Here is a 7,854-nt window from a genome sequence, read left to right on the forward strand (position 1 = left end):
GGTGCTGGGGAGAGGTGTTCACCTGTTGAAATATCCATTTTGTAAGACAAATAATAATGTGATTGAATGTATGGAAGAAAATGAAATGAAAATAAATTAATTAATTAATAAAAAAACAAAGAAGATTATGATGATAAAAAAAAAACCAGACTACAAAAGAAGAAGAAAAGCAGCAATATTTTAGTCAAAAGTCACAGAACGCTATTTCGCCAGTTCAGTCTCATGTAATCAATCTATCTTCTGTTGTGGTTCGACCTTCCCGATTGAATTCTGGGATATAATATTCAACTCCAGACTTGTCCCTACGATTAAATTGGCTGTTTTCTTTGTCTAACTCTTATTTCTGTGTGATTGCATTTAATTTTCCTGACATATCACTCCCTTAAGAACTTCTTGGAGATCTGGTCTGGTGCTGGTAAATTCTTTCAGGTTTTTTGTTTGTTTGTTTTTGTTTTTTAACCTGAGAATGTTCTTGTCTTTTCTTTCCATATGAAGGATAAGCTTGCTGGGTACAGTATTCTGGGTTGTAATCGCTTTTCCCTTAACACTTTGAATATATTTTCCCATTCTTTCCTTGCTTGCATTGTTTCTCATGAGAGGTCTTCTGTTAGTCTGATGGGATATCCTTTGTAGGTAACTTGCTGTTTCTCTCTTGCCAATCTTAGTATCTTGTCTTTGTCTGTGTTTATATATATATATATATATATATATATGATCAGTTATTTAATTAGGTTCTTGGCAAGAAATTTAGAATCTAGAACACCAATTCGTGAAGATAAACTCCATTTGTAAGGGCAGACACAGATCGCAGGTAGCTCTGGAGCTGAGGAACAGCTTTGATTTTTGGTAAAATTTGCAGTCCACAGCTTTCTGATCAATCTTGCACTGCTCTGAAATCTTGTATTTCTCCTTCTCTGTGTCAAAGATTTCACCTTCCTGGTGTCTGGGCTTCTGCAGTTTCTTTATCTTGAAGTAAGCACCAATGTAAGGTGCTTTGAGATTTTTACTTTGCTAATAGCAATTTTCATGTAGGTGGCAATGACAAATTTCTGGTGTGTTCTGTGCAGTGGAACTCATTTGAGAACCAGCAGTCCAGTTACAAGTAGCAAGCCACTGCTCAGCTGCTTCAGGAAAACCACTCTCTTGCCTCTGTGGGTCCAGTGAAGATGATCAGAATGGTCCCAGGAGTTATGCTAGCTCACAGCTTTCTCACATGCTGCCTGAAAGGTTTTTTGGCATGGCTCAAACAGCTTTCGAGGCACATCTTCAGTAGGATAATACCTAGGCATTTTGCGGAGTTTAACCACCTGGGTACCACCATTCTTGTCTCCGCCAACTGGTTTTGTGACAGTTGCAAGAACCTTCTCTTTTTTTTCCTCTTCGATCCTGTATTTAGTGGCAGTGTATTTCCTCTTGTACATGGCCTTTCTGGACTACATGGCAGACTGGGAGTATCTGCTGATGCCCGGGACTAGGATGGGGTTTCAACTGCAATGGAGCTTCCCATTCTTGGGCATTTTAGCCTTGGAGTCACTCTCTTTAACCTTGACACTGGCATCAGCCTTCTTGGCTTCAGGGTTCTTCTCCTTAGTATCCTGCTTTGCAGCTTTATCACCTGCCATCTTGTATAGTGGGAAAGACTGTGGTTTTGGTCAGTCTAGCTATAATGTGTCTTGGAGAAGATCTTCTTGGGTTGATTCTATTTGGGGTCTTTTGCATTTCTTGGGATTGGATCTTTGAGTGCCTCTCTAAGTTTGGAAAGTTTTCTCTTGCAGGGTTTTATGGAATAGATTATCAATGCTTTTATGAGTCTCTTTGCCTTCTGTGATGCCAATTATCCAGATGTTTGGACCTTTGATGGTATCTAGTATTTCTCATATATTATTCTCAAATTTGGGGGGAATATTCTCTGTCTTCATGGTGGATTTTTCTAGGCCAGCAATTTTCTTTTCTACATCTGAAATTCTATTTTCTGTATGATCTAGTCTGCTTTTAATACTTTCAAGAGAGATTTTTGACTTCCTGTATTATAGTCATTTTTTTTTTGAGAGGTTTTCTCTATAGGGTGCATGTGCTTGCCAGACAGAGAGAGAGACATAGAGACAGAAAGCGAGAAATCACCCCCCAGGGGGGATGGTCATGCCACAATCCCTTCTCCTCCATTCTCCTCTCGGGATCTTGGACATGCACGCACATGCGCCCGGCGTGAGTTTTAAGCCACCCGGTCCCGGATGCAAACCATGGTCGACTACGTGGGAGTCCAGCGACATAGCCATTACGTTAACTGCTGGTTCCCCCTGTATTATAGTCTTTATCTCTAACAATTCCATTTGATTCTTTTGTAAAGTGTGTAATTCCTCTTTCAGATCTTGCAAGAATTTCCTCACCTCCCGGCACTTGTCAGCTCCTTTCTCCTTTCTCTTTTGCAGTTCATTCTCTCTCTCTCTCTCTTTTTTTTAGAGAGGTTTTTGCTATAGGGTGTTTGTGCTCACCAGAGAGACAGAGAGAGAAAGAGAGACAGAAAGCGAGAAATCAGCCCCCAGGGGGGATGGCCATGCCACAATCCCTTCTCCTCCATTCTCCTCTCGGGATCTTGGGCACGCACACACATGCACCTGTCATGAGTTTAAGCCACCGGGTCCGGGACTTGAACCACGGTCGACTACGTGGGAATCAAGCAACATAACCATTATGCTAACTGCTGTTCCCCATTGTCTCTCTTCTCTTCCATCTCTGTTAGCTTTGCCATTATGAATGTTCTAAATTCTTTATCAGACATATCCATGATTTCCATTGAACTGTCTGTGGATGAAGAGGAGCCATTCTTTTCCCTTCAGGGAGAGGTATTTTATTGCTTTCCCATATTTCTTGTGGTCCTGTGGTGATTTCTAGTCATCTGATGAAAAAGTGTGTTTCTTCCCAAACTTGAAGTTCAAACTGAGCATCCAGGGGTGTGCAGAAAAGGAAACAGAGAAGAGAAACAACTGCAACAAAAACAACCAAGAAACAGAGAAAAAGACAAGAAAAACCTAAAACAAAACAAAACAAAACCAAACAAAAAAAAAATTTTTTTTTTTTAAAAGCAAAAATTAGAAATCTGTGTGGTGGAAGACAGAGACACAAGTAGAGAGAGACAAAGACAGATGCAGAGACAAGAGGCTGCAAAGTCTTCTTCCTACCACAAAAGTTTGAAGGTTAGAGGCTGAATTATCAGTGGACAATCTTCATTTCTCCTAGTCTCCTGAAATCACTAGTTCTCAGTAGCCATGAGGGGGTCTTCTGTCCTCAGATAGATTTTTCTAAGAGGAAGCCTCAATCATACTGAATTTCATGTGGCTGTATGATTCCCTGTACCAATATTTGACTTCGTTTGCTTTCACTGCATTTGGTATAATAAATGCGGAAATTCTTATCATTCTACTTCATTCCAAATAAGAAATTTCCTCTCCTTGATGAGAATATATGTGTAATATGGAAACAAGACTATATAAGGAGAAACATAAAGGTTGCCTGTAGGATTACTAAGGAAATGCCTAAATAAGTTTAGACATGCATCAAATTTGGTACTTTAGGCTGACTTTGTGACTTGGTGTTTAAGGGAGCTGGATCCCACATGACTGACTGCAGTTCAAATTCTGGCCCTGGTGACTTGAAAAAGACATGCCAGGCATGTGTGCATGTGTATGTTCCAAATCCTAACAGTATAGAGAAATGGAGGAGAAGGGATTGTGGTGAGATCACACCCCATTGGGGGAGTACCTTCTCCCTTTCCCTCTCTGAGTCTCTGGTGAGTACAGGTGTCCTCTGGAAATTTTTTTAAAAATTAGTTATTTCAACAAAGGAACTATCTACTTTATTATCCTCACCCCTCAAGAATAAAATTATTTCTTTTGTTTAAGGCTATTCCCCTGACCTGCAATATCAGAACAGCTCTTCTTTAGTTATTCCCTCTTCTTGTTTCTTCTCTTTTCTCCATACTAATTTCTCTGTGATAGCCTATGGAATATAAATTAGATATTTTTCATCCAACCAACATATTATCTCTACCCATCAACCTATCTCCTTTTTAATGACTACCGCTCTATGCCCACAGTGAATTGTTTGAGTCTAAAAAAATACTGATCCTAACTGTGAAAAACGGGTTATTTTCAGCTCTCACCTTAATATATTTTCTGGCTATATTTCACTTTGTTAAATTCATTTTGTAAAAACCAGACTTGTGAAACTTAAAAATGAAAGTAGTGCTCTTCAGAAGTCTGCCAGGCTCAGTAGGATAAAGAGTATTGATATCAGATTAAATGTATTTAAATTTTATCAGAGTTTCAAAACCACAGATTAAGAAAATGTGTGAACAATAAACATCTGAAATGATTTTGTACAAAAAAGTACAATAGATTGGTCAGGAGGAGGAGGCTTAAGTTGAAAAGCTGTCACCCTATATTTACATTTTGTCAATTTTGTGACTCAGTATGTAAGCTGGCAAGATGAGACTGGACTCCAGAAATCTAACAGGTGAAAGACCAGGTGAGAAAGGTACTGGATCCCACATGACCAACTGTGTGGTTTGAATCCTGGATCTCTGACTTGAAAAACATGTCTGGCACATGTGTGTGTATTTTCAAAACCCTTAGACCAGAACAGAGAAGGGATTGGTGATATGGCCATCCTCCCAGGGGCAGCTCATTTTCTCTCTCTATATGTCTCTCTCTGGTGAGTGTGTGTGCCTTAAAGCAAAAAATAAAAAAAATAAAAATAAAAAGATAAGGAGACTTCCATCTTCAGACCCCTGGCATAAGGGATACTGAGGCAGGTCTCCCAGACCCAGCTCTAGCCCCAGGACACCCAAGTCAGAGACCCCCTATCTCTGTCAGCAAGGTAGGATTTTCTTTTCTTCTCCTCTCTTTCATTTGTAAATTCCACACTTCTCTTTGTCACACAGGAACGCCCTCAGCTCTGCAGCCACCTCACTTCCATCTTTCAGACCACTGGCAAAATTGTGCGCCTTGCTAGCGTGGTGCGTGAGTTTTTCTTTATTTTTCTTATAATTTTCTTCCCACTTATTTGGTCCTAACTTCCTTTAACTGCAGCATCCCTGGCAGTTTAGATAGATCTAGAATTACAGTTCTGAAATATTCTAGTATTTTAAGACTATCTGGGATCCTCCCTTTTACTGAACCACCTGCAAAAAAGGAGATACTTTTCTTTGTACAACTAAAGAGAATGCTTTCACTGCATTTGGTATAATAAATGCGGAAATTCTTATCATTCTACTTCATTCCAAATAAGAAATTTCCTCTCCTTGATGAGAATATATGTGTAATATGGAAACAAGACTATATAAGGAGAAACATAAAGGTTGCCTGTAGGATTACTAAGGAAATGCCTAAATAAGTTTAGACATGCATCAAATTTGGTACTTTAGGCTGACTTTGTGACTTGGTGTTTAAGGGAGCTGGATCCCACATGACTGACTGCAGTTCAAATTCTGGCCCTGGTGACTTGAAAAAGACATGCCAGGCATGTGTGCATGTGTATGTTCCAAATCCTAACAGTATAGAGAAATGGAGGAGAAGGGATTGTGGTGAGATCACACCCCATTGGGGGAGTACCTTCTCCCTTTCCCTCTCTGAGTCTCTGGTGAGTACAGGTGTCCTCTGGAAATTTTTTTAAAAATTAGTTATTTCAACAAAGGAACTATCTACTTTATTATCCTCACCCCTCAAGAATAAAATTATTTCTTTTGTTTAAGGCTATTCCCCTGACCTGCAATATCAGAACAGCTCTTCTTTAGTTATTCCCTCTTCTTGTTTCTTCTCTTTTCTCCATACTAATTTCTCTGTGATAGCCTATGGAATATAAATTAGATATTTTTCATCCAACCAACATATTATCTCTACCCATCAACCTATCTCCTTTTTAATGACTACCGCTCTATGCCCACAGTGAATTGTTTGAGTCTAAAAAAATACTGATCCTAACTGTGAAAAACGGGTTATTTTCAGCTCTCACCTTAATATATTTTCTGGCTATATTTCACTTTGTTAAATTCATTTTGTAAAAACCAGACTTGTGAAACTTAAAAATGAAAGTAGTGCTCTTCAGAAGTCTGCCAGGCTCAGTAGGATAAAGAGTATTGATATCAGATTAAATGTATTTAAATTTTATCAGAGTTTCAAAACCACAGATTAAGAAAATGTGTGAACAATAAACATCTGAAATGATTTTGTACAAAAAAGTACAATAGATTGGTCAGGAGGAGGAGGCTTAAGTTGAAAAGCTGTCACCCTATATTTACATTTTGTCAATTTTGTGACTCAGTATGTAAGCTGGCAAGATGAGACTGGACTCCAGAAATCTAACAGGTGAAAGACCAGGTGAGAAAGGTACTGGATCCCACATGACCAACTGTGTGGTTTGAATCCTGGATCTCTGACTTGAAAAACATGTCTGGCACATGTGTGTGTATTTTCAAAACCCTTAGACCAGAACAGAGAAGGGATTGGTGATATGGCCATCCTCCCAGGGGCAGCTCATTTTCTCTCTCTATATGTCTCTCTCTGGTGAGTGTGTGTGCCTTAAAGCAAAAAATAAAAAAAATAAAAATAAAAAGATAAGGAGACTTCCATCTTCAGACCCCTGGCATAAGGGATACTGAGGCAGGTCTCCCAGACCCAGCTCTAGCCCCAGGACACCCAAGTCAGAGACCCCCTATCTCTGTCAGCAAGGTAGGATTTTCTTTTCTTCTCCTCTCTTTCATTTGTAAATTCCACACTTCTCTTTGTCACACAGGAACGCCCTCAGCTCTGCAGCCACCTCACTTCCATCTTTCAGACCACTGGCAAAATTGTGCGCCTTGCTAGCGTGGTGCGTGAGTTTTTCTTTATTTTTCTTATAATTTTCTTCCCACTTATTTGGTCCTAACTTCCTTTAACTGCAGCATCCCTGGCAGTTTAGATAGATCTAGAATTACAGTTCTGAAATATTCTAGTATTTTAAGACTATCTGGGATCCTCCCTTTTACTGAACCACCTGCAAAAAAGGAGATACTTTTCTTTGTACAACTAAAGAGAATACTCCTTGGATCACATTGGTAAACACAACAGAAGAGAGACTTTGGCAGCCTTCATTCCACAGCAAAAAAGAGACACACTTGCTCCTATTTGAGGAAACATTCTTTTTTTATTTTTAAAGAATGATTTAATTTTGTTTATTCATTCATTTATTTTTAATTTGACCAGAGAGAGATGGAGAGAGAGAAAGAGTGAGAAAACAAGCCATCAGGTCCAGGACTTGAACCATGGTTGGTCATGTTGGAGTGTCCAGCCCCTTAACCACCACGCTACCTGCTGGTTCCCGAGGAAATGTTCCTTTAAAAGGTATTCCAAAGGGAACACATCTCCCAATGGTTAGAAGTAGAAGAACCTCAGCTCTGAATAAAGCAGGAAATATGTCTCCATCGAAAGAACACAGTGACTCCATTCCATTTTTAGAGAAAATAGAGGACGTTACCAAAACGTCTGAGAAAGAATTTAGAACATTCATGGTGAACAAATACTATGAGCTGGAAAAGAAAAGAGACAATGAACTACAGGAGATTAGAAAGTCCTTCAAAATATGAAGAAAGAAATGGACACACTAAGAAAGAATAAGATGGAAATATTAGAGATGAAGTCCGTAATAAAAGAAATAAAAAACTCTCTTGAAAGTATTAAAAGTCGATTAGACAATGCTGAAGATCGAATCTCTGATGTAGAAGATAACACTTATGATCTAGAGAAAACCACCAAAAAGACAGAGAAAATAAGAAAAAAAAATGAGGATAACATACGAGAAATACTAGATTCCATTAGACGT

The sequence above is a fragment of the Tupaia chinensis genome, unplaced genomic scaffold (genome assembly GCF_000334495.1).
Source record: "Tupaia chinensis unplaced genomic scaffold, TupChi_1.0 Scaffold138235_1, whole genome shotgun sequence".
Lineage (NCBI taxonomy): Eukaryota > Metazoa > Chordata > Mammalia > Scandentia > Tupaiidae > Tupaia > Tupaia belangeri.